Here is a 14,107-nt window from a genome sequence, read left to right as displayed (position 1 = left end):
CACATAGTAAGCGCTTAATAAATGCCATCAAATATTAACAAGTACCGAAGGGGAAAGAAAAAGGATGACCACGACACAAAGGAGCATTTTTGCTTCGGTTCCCATGCGCTGCTTTCCTCCAGGACTGATCAATCCCAAGGGAAAGCTTTTTTTTTTTTTCCTCCAGTACAGCTGGGGACACATTTACATAGGACTGCATTTCCGTGGATCGATTTCCATAAATTTGCATGTCCTGTTCAAAAAAGATCCCGTTATGTAAAATGAAGATTTAAAAAATTCATGAGCTCTGTCAAGGCCACAGCACGTGTTTTCCTGACTAAGCCTGTGGGGCCCCTGGAATAGAGGGGTGGGGGGAAAAATGGGAATCAATCCATCAATGACTGATGGATGGATAGATTGATCGATTGAGTGCCTACCGAATGAAGAGCACTGTGCTAAAGCTCTGGAGAGAAGAAGAGTTAGAGGGCATGATCCCTGCCCTCAATCAATGCTATTTATGGAGCACTTACTGTGTGCAGAACATTCATTCATTCAATCGTATGTATTGAATTTTAGACTGTGAGCCCACTGTTGGGTAGGGACTGTCTCTATATGTTGCCAACTTGTACTTCCCAAGCGCTTAGTACAGTGCTCTGCACACAGTAAGCGCTCAATAAATACCATTGATAAATACGATTGATGATTGAGCACTCACTGTGTGCAGAGCACTGTACTAAGTGCTTGGGAAGTACAAGAGACGGTCCTTACCCAACAACGGGCTCACAGTCTAGAAGGGGGAGACAGACGGGAAAACGAAACATGTTAATAGTATTTGCTAAATGCTTACTCTGTGCCAAGCGCTGTTCTAAACGCTGGGGGTAGATACAAGGTAATCAGGTTGTCCCACATGGGGCTCACAGTCTTAATCCCCATTTTAATAAATAATATAATAATAATAATGGCATTTGTTAAGCGCTTACTATGTGCCAAGCCCTGTTCTTAGCGCTGGGGGGGTACAAGGGAATCAGGTTGTCCCACATGGGGCTCACAGTCTTAATCCCCATTTTAATAAATAATATAATAATAATGATGGCATTTGTTAAGCGCTTACTATGTGCCAAGCCCTGTTTTTAGCGCTGGGGGAGTACAAGGTAATCAGGTTGTCCCACATGGGGCTCACAGTCTTAATCCCCATTTTAATAAATAATATAATAATGATGATGGCATTTGTTAAAAGCTTACTATGTGCCAAGCCCTGTTCTTAGCGCTGGGGGGGTACAAGGTAATCAGGTTGTCCCACATGGGGCTCACAGTCTTAATCCCCATTTTAATAAATAATATAATAATAATGATGGCATTTGTTAAGCACTTACTATGTGCCAAGCCCTGTTCTTAGCGCTGGGGGGGTACAAGGGAATCAGGTTGTCCCACATGGGGCTCACAGTCTTAATCCCCATTTTATAGATGAGGTCACTGAGGCCCAGAGAGGTTAAGTGGCTTGCCTAATGTCACACAGCTGCCAAGGGGCAGAGTCGGGATTAGAACAGTGAATCGCACGTAGTAAGCGCTTAACAAATACCATCATTATTATTAGAACCCACAAATTTTGACTCCCAAACCCAGGCTCTTTCCACTAAACCACGCTGCTTCTCTGTAGTAGGAGGTGAGGTAGCTGGTTTGAATGCTTTGAAGCCTTTAATAATTTTGGTATTTGTTAAGCACTTACTACGTGCCAAGCACTGTTCTAAGCGCTGGGGGGGATACAAGGTAATCAGGCTGTCCCACATGGGGCTCACAATCCTAATCCCCATTTTTCAGATGAGGTAACTGAGGCCCAGAGAAGTGACTTGTCCAAAGTCACACAGCTGATAAGTGGCGGAGCTGGAATTCGAACCCACGACCTCTGACTCCCAAGCCCGGGCTCTTTCCACTGAGCCACACTGTCTCTCTGCTTCTTTTCTTCGGTCAGGAGTTTCTGCCTGATGCAAGCGCTCAGCTCACTCAGGGCAATGACTAATGTTCTTAGTCATTGCTTAGTCAAGCGCTTAGTACAGTGCTCTGCACAGAGTAAGCGCTCAATAAATTCATTCATTCAGTCGTATTTATTGAGCGCTTACTGCGTGCAGAGCACTGTACTAAGCGCTTGGGAAGTACAAGTTGGCAGCATATAGAGACGGTCCCTACCCAACAGCAGGCTCACAGTCTAGAAGGGGGAGACAGACAACAAAACAAAACATATTAACAAAATAAAATAAATAGAATATGTACAAGTAAAATAAATGCGATTGAAGGAATCAATCAATTAATCAATCGTATTTATTGAGCGCTTACTATGTGCAGAGCACTGTACTAAGCGCTTGGGAAGTACAAGTTGGCAACATATAGAGACAGTCCCTACCCAACAGCGGGCTCACAGTCTAGAAGGGGGAGACAGACAACAAAACAAAACGTATTAACAAAATAAAATAAATAGAATATGTACAAGTAAAATAAATGCGATTGAAGGAATCAATCAATCAATCAATCGTATTTATTTAGCGCTTACTGTGTGCAGAGCACTGTACTAAGCGCTTGGGAAGTACAAGTTGGCAACACACAGAGACGGTCCCTACCCAACAGCGGGCTCACAGTCTAGAAGGGGGAGACAGAGAACAAAACAAAACATATTAACAAAATAAAATAAATAGAATAGATATGTACAAGTAAAATAAATAGAGTAATAAATACGTACAAACATATATACATATATACAGGGGCTCTTGGGTGGCATGGGATTCTTGAGAGTGGCGATTGATTCCCTTCTAGACTGTGAGCTCGCTGTTGGGGAGGGACTGTCTCTATGTGTTGCCGACTTGTACTTCCCAAGCGCTTAGTACAGTGCTCTGCACACAGTAAGCATTCAATAAATACGATTGATTGATTGATTGATTGATTGATTGATGCCTGTCTCCCCCATCTAGACTGTGAGCCCGTTGTTGGGTAGGGACCGTCTCTAGCGTAGCTCAGTGGAAAGAGCCCGGGCTTTGGAGTCCGAGGTCATGGGTTCAAATCACGACTCCCCCAACTGTCAGCTGTGTGACTTTGGGCAAGTCACTTCACTCTCTGGGCCCCAGTTCCCTCATCTGTAAAACGGGGATGAAGACTGGGAGCCCCAAGTGGGACAAACTGATCACCTTGTAACCCCCCCCCAGTGCTTTGCACATAGTAAGCGCTTAACAAATACCATCATCATCATTGCACTTCCCAAGCGCTTAGTCCAGTGCTCTGCACACAGTAAGCGCTTAACAAATACCATCATCATCATCATTGTAGTTCCCAAGCGCTTAGTCCAGTGCTCTGCACACAGTAAGCGCTTAACAAATACCATCATCATCATTGTAGTTCCCAAGCTCTTAGTCCAGTGCTCTGCACACAGTAAGCGCTTAACAAATACCATCATCATCATTGTACTTCCCAAGCGCTTAGTCCAGTGCTCTGCACACAGTAAGCGCTTAACAAATGCCATCATCATCATTGTACTTCCCAAGCGCTTAGTCCAGTGCTCTGCACACAGTAAGCGCTAACAAATACCATCATCATTGTAGTTCCCAAGAGCTTAGTCCAGTGCTCTGCACACAGTAAGCACTCAATAAATACGATTGAATGAATGAATGAATGAATGAATGAATGAATGAATGAATGAATGAATGAATGAATGAATGAATGAATGAATGAATGAATGAATGAATGAATGAATGAATGAATGAATGAATGGCGAGCGGCCTGGCCCAAACAGAACCCGAGAAGTGGGGGAGGCTACGAGGGTCTATATTTGCATACCCAGAATACACCGCACAGAGGGGGGGCTATTTCTGGACGCAAATTTAGCACTTTTTCCATTTTTCCCATTCCCTCTTAGCTCACCGCTCTGAGAGAACAGATCTTTTGGGGGGGCTTCGTAGAGAGGGCTCTGATTTTGGGGGGCGGGAAATGGTCATAATTAGTCACCATTACTTATTCTGGGGTTCCGCTTGCCCGCCTACTCACAGCGGCGAGTAGTTGATATACTCTGGTTTCTCTTCAGATCGCATAAATCTTTCGCCTTTTACTAAAGATTTCCGTGGAGAGGAACAATTATGAGTTCGTGATTAATTTTTTGAGGCCTTGCTTTGGTAGGGCTCCTTATTAAGTTATAACAAGAGATTCAGGTTTTTTATAAGAGCTGTAGTATAACTCATGGTTTTAATGTAATCTAAGTAAGTAATATCGTTCCGGGGAAAGAACGGTGGTTCGAGGTTCTGGGTTCTGATCCTGCTTCGCCACTGATTATAATAATAATAATGGGATTTGTTAAGCGCTTACTATGTGCAAAGCCCTATTCTAAGCGTTGGGGGGGATACGAGGTGATCAGGTTGTTCCACGTGGGGCTCCCAGTCTTCATCCCCATTTTACAGACGAGGGAACTGAGGCTCAGAGAAGTTCATTCATTCAATCGTATTTATTGAGCACTTACTGTGTGCAGAGCACTGGACTAAGTGCTTGGGAAGTACAAGTTGGCAACATATAGAGACGGTCCCTCCTCAACAGTAGGCTCACAGTCTAGAAGCGCTTACTATGTGCAAAGCACTGTTCTAAGCACTGGGGAGTTACAAGGTGATCAGGTTGCCCCTCGTGGGGCTCCCAGCCTTCATCCCCATTTTACAGATGAGGTAACTGAGGCACAGAGAAGTTAAGTGACTTGCCCAAAGTCACACAGCTGAAAATTGGCGGAGCGGGATTTGAACCCATGACCTCTGACTCCAAAGCCCGGGCTCTTTCCACTGAGCCACACTGCTTTCCTAGTCACACAGCTGACGGTTGGCGGAGCGGGGATTTGAACCCATGACCTCTGACTCCAAAGCCCACGCTCTTTCCACTAAGCGCTTAACAAATGCCATCATTATTAATATTTATCATCTTGTGGCATCGAGTGATGGATAAGAAAACGCCCGAATTATAAATAAGTAATAACAGCGGTTGGAATTAACGGATATTTCGATTAATTAGAAGTAGGTTTAGAAAAAAAGGGGTGAGTGAGAGAAAACGTCAGATATTTGATTTAGGATTTTGGGGGTGTGATTCCCCCCCGAGGGATTTAGAGTCATTAATTCATTTATTTATTCGTATTTATTGAGCACTTATTGTGTGCAGAGCACTGGACTAAAGGCTTGGTAAATTCAAATCGGCAACAGATAGAGATGGTCCCTAGCCAACAACGGGCTCACAGTCTAGAAGGGGGAGACAGACAACAAAACAAAGCAAAACAAGTAGGTATCAATATAATAATAGCAATAATATTTTATATAACAATTATTATTAATGTATAATTAATAATTATAATAATAAATTAATAATTTATTAAGCGTTTACTATGTGCAAAGCATGTTCTAAGCACTGGGGAGGTTACAAGGTGATCAGGTTGTCCCACGGGGGGGCTCACAGTATTAATCCCCATTTTACAGTCGATGTAACTGAGGCACCGAGAAGTTAAGTGACTTGCCCAAAGTCACACAGCTGACAATGGGCGGAGTCGGGATTTGAACCCATGACCTCTGACTCCAAAGCCCGGGCTCTTTCCACTGAGCCACGCCGCTTCTCTTACGGGTATATACACATCGTTCATAAAATAAATAGAATAATGAAATCAGAACCCAAGTCCTTCCGACTCACGGGCCCAGGCTCTAGCCACCAAGCCACTTCACTCATTCAATCGTATTTATATGTGCAGAGCACTGTGCTAATCGCTCTGCCGTCTCTATATGTTGCCAACTTGTACTTCCCAAGCGCTTAGTACAGTGCTCTGCACACAGTAAGTGCTCAATAAATACGATTGAATGAATGAATGAATGAATCGCTTAGTAATGATGATGATGGTATTTGTTAAGCGCTTACTATGTGCCAAGCACTATTCTAAGCGCTGGGGGTAGATACAAGGTAATCAGGTTGTCCCACGTGGGGCTCACAGTCTTCATCCCCATTCTACAGATGAGGGAACTGAGGCCCAGAGAAGTGAAGTGAGTGGCCCAAAGTCACACAGCTGACAAGTGGGGGAGGCAGGATTAGAACCCACAACCTCTGACTCCCAAGCCCGGGCTCTTTCCACTGAGCCACGCTGCTCCCAGACTGAGCCCCCCTTTTCCTCTTCTCCTCCTCCCCTCCCCATCGCCCCCAGTCCCTCCCCCCTTCCCCTCCCCACCACACTTGTATCTATTTGTACGTATTTATTATTCTATTATTCTATTTATTTGATTAATGATGTGTATATAGCTATAATTCTATTTATTTATTTTGATGGTATAGAGAAGCATTGTGGCTCAGTGGAAAGAGCTCGGGCTTTGGAGTCAGAGGTCATGGGTTCAAATCCCGGCTCCGCCAATTGTCAGCTGCGTGACTTTGGGCAAGTCACTTTACTTCTCCGTGCCTCAGTTACCTCATCTGTAAAATGGAGATTGACTGTGAGCCCCCCGTAGGACAACCTGATCACCTTGTAAGCTCCCCAGCGCTTAGAACAATCAATCAATCAATCGTATTTATTGAGCGCTTACTGTGTGCAGAGCACTGTACTAAGCGCTTGGGAAGTACAAGTGGGCAACATATAGAGACAGTCAATCAATCAATCAATCAATCGTATTTATTGAGCGCTTACTGTGTGCAGAGCACTGTACTAAGCGCTTGGGAAGTCCAAGTTGGCAACATATAGAGACAGTCCCTACCCAACAGTGGGCTCACAGTCTAGAACAGTGGGGAAGCAGCGTGGCTCAGTGGAAAGAGCCCGGGCTTTGGAGTCAGAGGTCATGGGTTCGAATCCCGGCTCCGCCACATTTCTGCTGTGTGACCTTGGGCAAGTCACTTAACTTCTCTGAGCCTCAGTTCCCTCATCTGTAAAATGAGGATGAAGACTGTGATCCCCACGTGGGGCAACTTGACCCCATTGTATCCCCCCAGTGCTTTGCACAGAGTAAGCGCTTAACAAATGCCATTGTTATTATTCTCTGTGCCTCAGTTACCTCATCTGTAAAATGGGGATTAAGATTATGAGCCCCCCATGGGACAATCTGATCACCTTGTAACCTCCCTAGCCCTTAGAACAGTGCTTTACACATAGTAAGCACTTAATGAATGCCATTATTATTATTATTATTTGACGCCTGTCTCCTTGTTTTGTTGCCTGTCTCCCCCCCTTCTAGATTGTGAGCCCGTTGTTGGGTAGGGATTGTCTCTATCTGCTGCCTAGTTGTGCTTCCCAAGCGCTTAGTACAGTGCTGTGCACACAGTAAGCGCTTAATGAATGCCATTATTATTATTATCATTATTTGACGCCTGTCTCCTTGTTTTGTGGCCTGTCTCCCCCCTTCTAGATTGTGAGCCCGTTGTTGGGTAGGGATTGTCTCTATCTGCTGCCTAGTTGTACTTTCCCAAGCGCTTAGTACAGTGCTGTGCACACAGTAAGCGCTCAGTAAATGAATGAATGAATGAATGAATGAACGATTAAATGAATGAATGGTGGGCGGTGGCAGGCCCGGGCCCCCTCCGAGCCAGTGCGCATGCTCACAGAAGCCCTATCAACTGCGCATGTCTGGAGCCGCCATTATCCAGGCTGCAACGCGCATGCGCAGTGACAGTCAGGCCTGCGCAGGCTCTGTGGCCTTTACTGTCTATCGTATTCCATTCAATCCTACTTATTGAGCGCTTCCTCAATTAATCAATTAATAAATAAATCGTATTTATTGAACGCCTACTGTGTGCAGAGCACTGTGCTAAGCGCTTGGGAAGTACAACTAAGCGCTTGCTGTACTAAGCAATTGGGAGACTACACTATAACAATAGTCATACACATTCCCTGCCCACAGCGAGTCCAGAGGGGGAGGCATATTAAATGGTGTAATTCATTCAGTCGTATTTATTGAGCATTTACTGTGTGCAGAGCACTGTACTAAGCGCTTGGGAAGTACAACTAAGTGCTTGCTGTACTAAGCAATTGGGAGACTGCACTATAACAATAGCCATGCACATTCCCTGCCCACAGCGAGTCCAGAGGGGGAGGCATATTAAATGGTGTAATTCATTCAGTCGCGTTTATTGAGCGCTTACTGTGTGAAGAGCACTGTACTAAGCGCGTCAGCAACATATAGAGACGGTCCCTACCCCACAATGGGCTCACTGTGTAATGGTTAGAGCCCCTTCTCAGGGTTTCTAGTCCTCTACCGTTCATTCATTCACTGAGTCATATTTATTGAGCGCTAACTGTGTGCAGAGCACTGTACTAAGCGCTTGGGAAGTCCACGTTGGCAACATCTAGAGACGGTCCCTACCCAACAGCAGGCTCACAATCTAGAAGGGGGAGACAGACAACAAAACAAAACATAGTAACAAAATAAATAGAATAAATATGTACAAGGAAAATATAAATAGAGTAATAAATCCATACAAACATATATACATATATACAGGTGCTGTGGGGAGGGGAAGGAGATAAGGCGGGGGGGAGGGGGAGAGGGAGGGGAAGGGGCTCAGTCTGGGCCCGACTATGGGAAGGCGAGTCAAGCAAGAGGCCTGTCCATTCTTATAGACTGTGAGCCCACTGTTGGGTAGGGACCGTCTCTATATGTTGCCAACTTGTACTTCCCAAGCGCTTAGTACAGTGCTCTGCACACACAAGCGCTCAATAAATACGATTGATTGATTGATTGATTCCTAGCTTGGGCAGTGGCTAGCAAGTGGAAGGCCATCTGCTACAAGTTAAACCTCCCCTGTGCTGGTCAGCAGCGGCATGGGAAGGAATCAAGAGTGAAGACTCAAGTTTACTGCGCAGAAGGCGGCAAAGGTAAATCACTTCCCTATTTTTACCAAGAAAACTCCATGGATATGCTACCAGAACGATTGTAGATGGAGCTGGGGCCTTCTGGGAGAGATGTGTCCTTGCTGTCGCTATGGGTCGGAAACGACTCAACGGCATAAGACAACAATAATAATAATAATAATAATAATGACTTTTCTCAGGTTACGAGGTGATCAGGTTGTCCCGTGTGGGGCTCACAGTCTTCATCTCCATTTGACAGTGAGGGAACTGAGGCGCAGAAAAGTGAGGTGACTTAATAATAATAAAAAATCATGATGGCATTTCTTAAGCGCTTACTATGTGCAAAGCACTGCGGAAGATATAAGGTGATCAGGTTGTCCCATGTGGGGCTCACAGTCTTAATCCCCATTTTACAGATGAGGTAACTGAGGCACAGTGAAGTTAAGTGACTTGCCCAAGCTGACAATTGGCAGGTCTGGGATTCGAACCCGTGACCTCTGACTCCCAAGCCCGGGCTCTTTCCACTGAGCCGCGCCGCTTCTCAACGGCCAGAGCACGGGCCTGGGACTCAGAAGGTCGTGGTTTCTGAGTGAGAAGCGGCGTGGCTCAATGGAAAGAGCCCGGGCTTTGGAGTCAGAGGTCATGGGTTCAAATCCCGGCTCCGCCAATTGTCCGCTGTGTGAATTCGGGCAAGTCACTTCACTTCTCTGGGCCTCAGTTACCTCATCTGTAAAATGGGGATTAAGACTGTGAGCCCCATGTGGGACAACCTGATCACCTTGTAACCTCCCCAGCGCTTAGAACAGTGCTTTGCACATAGTAAGCGCTTAATAAATGCCATCATTATTATTATTATTCTAATCCCTGCTCCGCCACATGTCTGCCGTGTGACCTTGGGCAAGTCACTTTATTTCTCCGTGCCTCAGTTACCTCATCTGTAAAAATCAATGACAGATAGGGACATAAGTGCTGTGGGACTGGGAGGGGGGATGAGTGAAGGGAGCATGTCAGGATGACGCAGAAGGGAGTGGGAGAAGAGGAAAGGGGGGCTTAGTCATGGAAGACCACTTGGAGAAGATGGGCCTTAATTAGGCTTTGAAGAGGGGGAGAGTCCTGTCGGATTTGAGGACGGAGGACGTTCCAGGCCTGAGGAAGGATGTGAGCGAGGGGTCACCTGCGACATAGATGAGATTGAGGGACAGTGAGATTTCTAGATGACAAACCAAAATGACTTTGAGAGAAATCGAATGGCTCCGGGCAACGCGAACAAGGGCAGGAAGGAAGAAGTTCAAAATAAACTTCCCGGCGAAGCGGTTCAGGGATTGGGGAGCGGGCAGGAGAGGTGCGGTAGTAATAATAATGGTACTTACTAAGTGCTTACTATGTGTCAATCTCTGTCCCAAGCGCTGGGGTAGATACAAGGTAATTGGGTTGGACACAGTCCCTGTCCCACGTGGGGCTCGCAGTCTTAATCCCCGTTGCGCAGATGAGGTAACTGAGGCCCAGAGAAGTGGAAGTGATTTGCCCAAGGTCACACAGCAGATAAGTCACGGAGCCGGGGTTAGAGCCCAGGTCCTTCTGACCCCCCAGGTCTGGGCTTTATTCTATAGGCTCTGCTGCTCCAGACTGTAATCTCATTGTGGACAGGAACGTTTCTATCAACTCCGTTGTATTCATCGACAGTGGTATTTATTGAGCGCTTATCCTATGCGGAACACTGGGCTAAGGGCTTGGGAGAGTACAATATAAAAGACCCTTTCCCTGCCCACAATAAGCACACTCCAAGGCGTTTAATACAGTGCTATCAGTGCTCTGTGCTCTCTTCCTCCCTTCAGAGCCCTACTGAGCTCACCTCCTCCAGGAGGCCTTCCCAGACTGAGCCCCTTCCTTCCTCTCCCCCTCCCCATCCCCCCACCCTACCTCCTTCCCCTCCCCACAGCACCTGTATATATGTTTGTACGGATTTATTCCTCTGTTTTCTGTGTACACATTTATTCTATTTATTTTATTTGGTTAATATGTTTTGTTTTGTCGTCTGTCTCCCCCTTCTAGACTGTGAGCCCGCTGTTGGGGAGGGACCGGCTCTAGATGTTGCCGACTTGGACTTCCCAAGCGCTTAGTACAGTGCTCTGCACAGAGTAAGCGCTCAATAAATACGATTGATTGATTCCTTCAATCGTATTTATTTTACTTGTACATATTCTATTTATTTTATTTTGTCAATATGTTTTGTTTTGTTGTCTGTCTCCCCCTTCTAGACTGTGAGCCCGCTGTTGGGGAGGGACCGGCTCTAGATGTTGCCGACTTGGACTTCCCAAGCGCTTAGTACAGTGCTGTGCACACAGTAAGCGCTCAATAAATACGATTGAATGAAGGAATGAATAAATACGAATGAATGAATGAGCACATCCTCCCGCCCTCTCCATCCCCTCCACCTGACCTCCTTCCCCTCCCCACAGCACCTGTATATATGTTTGTACGGATTTATTACTCTACTTATTTTATGTGTACACATTTATTCTATTTATTTTATTTCGTAAATATGTTTTGTTTTGTTCTCTGTCTCCCCCTTCTAGACCGTGAGCCCGCTGTTGGGGAGGGACCGGCTCTAGATGTTGCCAACTCGGACTTCCCAAGCGCTTAGTAAAATGGGGATTAAAAAACTGTGAGCCCCCCGTGGGACAACCTGATCACCTTGTAACCTCCCCAGCGCTTAGAACAGTGCTTGGCACATAGTAAGCGCTTAACAAATACCATCATTATTATAATTATTATTATTATTAAAGGGCCTCAGCTGTCGTTAGGGCAATACCTAGTGCCCAGCAAATACCACCATTATTGGAGGAAAAACTGGGTGTGTATTTTGTGACTTCATTGTTCACTCATTCAATCAATCGTATTTATTGAGCGCTTACGGTGTGCAGAGCACTGTACTAAGCGCTTGGGAAGTACAAGTTGGGAATGCAAGAAGGTGGGTCTGTTCTTGAGGGAATCCAATTTGGAGCCTAAGGGCCCTTAAAGCGCTCAGACCAGTCCTGGCCCGCCCACCCGCAAAAGGAAACTAGACTGTGGGCAAGCAGCGTGGCTCAGTGGAAAGAGCCCGGGCTTTGGAGTCAGAGGTCCTGGGTTCGAATCCCGGCTCCGCCACATTTCTGCTGTGTGACCTTGGGCAAATCACTTAACTTCTCTGAGCCTCAGTTCCCTCACCTGTAAAATGAGGATTAAGACTGTGAGCCCCACGTGAGACAACTTGACCCCATTGTATCCCCCCAGTGCTTTGCACAGAGTAAGCGCTTAACAAATGCCATTGTTATTATTCTCTGGGCCTCAGTTACCTCATCTGTAAAATGGGGATTAAGATTATGAGCCCCCCCATGGGACAATCTGATCACCTTGTAACCTCCCTAGCCCTTAGAACAGTGCTTTACACATAGTAAGCGCTTAATGAATGCTATAAGCGCTTAGTACAGTGCTCAGCACATAGTAAGCGCTCAATAAATACGATTGATGAGGAAACGGTACAAACGACGGCTTGGACAAGTGAAGGGCTTCAGGGGGTTTATTTGAAAAGAAGAAAAAGTTGAATGGATCTGCCAGTTCCGTTGTATCGCGTTTTCCCAAACCCTTATTACGAAGCTTTGCACATGGACGGGTGAATCCGAACACAAAATTGGTATTATTGAGTGCGGACACCTGTTAGGAGTTAGGGAAGCAGCGTGGCTCAGTGGAAAGAGCCCGGGTTCTGCCAATTGTCAGCTGTGTGACTTTGGGCAAGTCACTTCACTTCTCTGGGCCTCAGTTCCCTCATCTGTAAAATGGGGATAAATACTGTGAGCCTGTGGGACAACCTGATCACCTTGTAACCTCCCCAGCGCTTAGAACAGTGCTTTGCATGTAGTAAGCGCTTAATAAATGCCAGTATTATTATTATTTGGAATCAGAGGTCATGGGTTCAAATCCCGACTCGGCCAGTTGTCAGCTGTGTGACTTTGGGTAAGTCACTTCACTTCTCTGGGCCTCAGTGACCTCATCTGTAAAATGGGGATTAAGACTGTGAGCCTCCCGTGGGACAACCTGATCATCTTGTTACCTCCCCAGCGCTTAGAACAGTGCTTTGCACATAGTAAATGCTTAATAAATGCCATTATTGTTATTAGGAATCAGAGGTCATGGGTTCAAATTTCACCTCTGCCAATTGTCAGCTGTGTGACTTTGGGGAAGTCACTTCACTTCTCTGGGCCTCAGTGACCTCATCTGTAAAATAGGGATTAAGACTATGAACCCCCCCGTGGGACAACCTGATCATCTTGTTACCTCCCCAGTGCTTAGAACAGTACTTTGCACATAGTAAATGCTTAATAAATGCCATTGTTATTATTATTATTTGGAATCAGAGGTCATGGGTTCAAATCCCGACTCTGCCAGTTGTCAGCTGTGTGACTTTGGGCAAGTCACTTCACTTCTCTGGGCCTCAGTGACCTCATCTGTAAAATGGGGATGAAGACTGTGAGCCCCCCGTGGGACAACCTGATCGTCTTATTACCTCCCCAACGCTTAGAACAGCGCTTTGCAAATAGTAAACGCTGAATAAATGCCATTATTATTATTTGGAATCAGAGGTCATGGGTTCAAATTCTAGCTCTGCCAATTGTCAGCTGTGTGACTTTGGGGAAGTCACTTCACTGTGCCTCAGTGACCTCATCTGTAAAATGGGGATGAAGACTGTGAGCCCCCCGTGGGGCAACCTGATCGTCTTATTACCTCCCCAACGCTTAGAACAGCGCTTTGCACATAGTAAGCGCTTAATGAATGTCAGCATTATTATTATTATTTGGAATTAGAAGTCACGGGTTCAAATCCCGACTCCGCCAGCTGTCGGCTGTGTGACTTGGGGAAAATCACTTCACTGTGCCTCAGTGACCTCATCTGTAAAATGGGGATGAAGACTGTGAGCGCCCCCCACCGTGTGACAAGCGGATTATCTTGCTCCCTTCCCAAAGTTTAGAACAGTGCTTTGCACATAGTAAGCGCTTAATACGTACCAACATGATGGTTATTGTTAAAACCTTAGAATACTTTAATAAATTACTTATGCTTAATTAGAGGCAAATGAATACTTTAATAAATTACTTGTACTTAATTAGAGGCAAATGATTAGTTGCACTTCACCTGTTTTTCAAAACGGCTTGGGGGAGCCTCGTTAAAACGAGGCCTTAAAAAAATTAGTTACAAACTCATAACTGTTCCTCTCCACGGAAATCTTTAGTAAAAGGCGAAAGATTTATGCGCTATGAAGAGAAACCAGAGTAT

The 14,107-nt window shown here is 45.7% G+C and overlaps 2 non-coding genes across 2 annotated transcripts; one reads left to right on the top strand and one right to left on the bottom strand.

The window, feature by feature from the left end:
- The first annotated feature begins 4,022 nt into the window (after positions 1-4,022).
- Positions 4,023-4,138, top strand: LOC119935383. Its single transcript, XR_005453268.1, has one exon. It is a non-coding gene; the product is annotated as a U5 spliceosomal RNA (small nuclear RNA).
- Positions 4,139-13,990: 9,852 nt separating this feature from the next.
- Positions 13,991-14,107, bottom strand: LOC119935371. Its single transcript, XR_005453256.1, has one exon. It is a non-coding gene; the product is annotated as a U5 spliceosomal RNA (small nuclear RNA).

Source organism: Tachyglossus aculeatus, chromosome 11 (assembly GCF_015852505.1).
Source record: "Tachyglossus aculeatus isolate mTacAcu1 chromosome 11, mTacAcu1.pri, whole genome shotgun sequence".
NCBI classification, from domain to species: Eukaryota; Metazoa; Chordata; class Mammalia; order Monotremata; family Tachyglossidae; genus Tachyglossus; species Tachyglossus aculeatus.
This window is presented reverse-complemented; position numbering and strand designations above follow the sequence as displayed.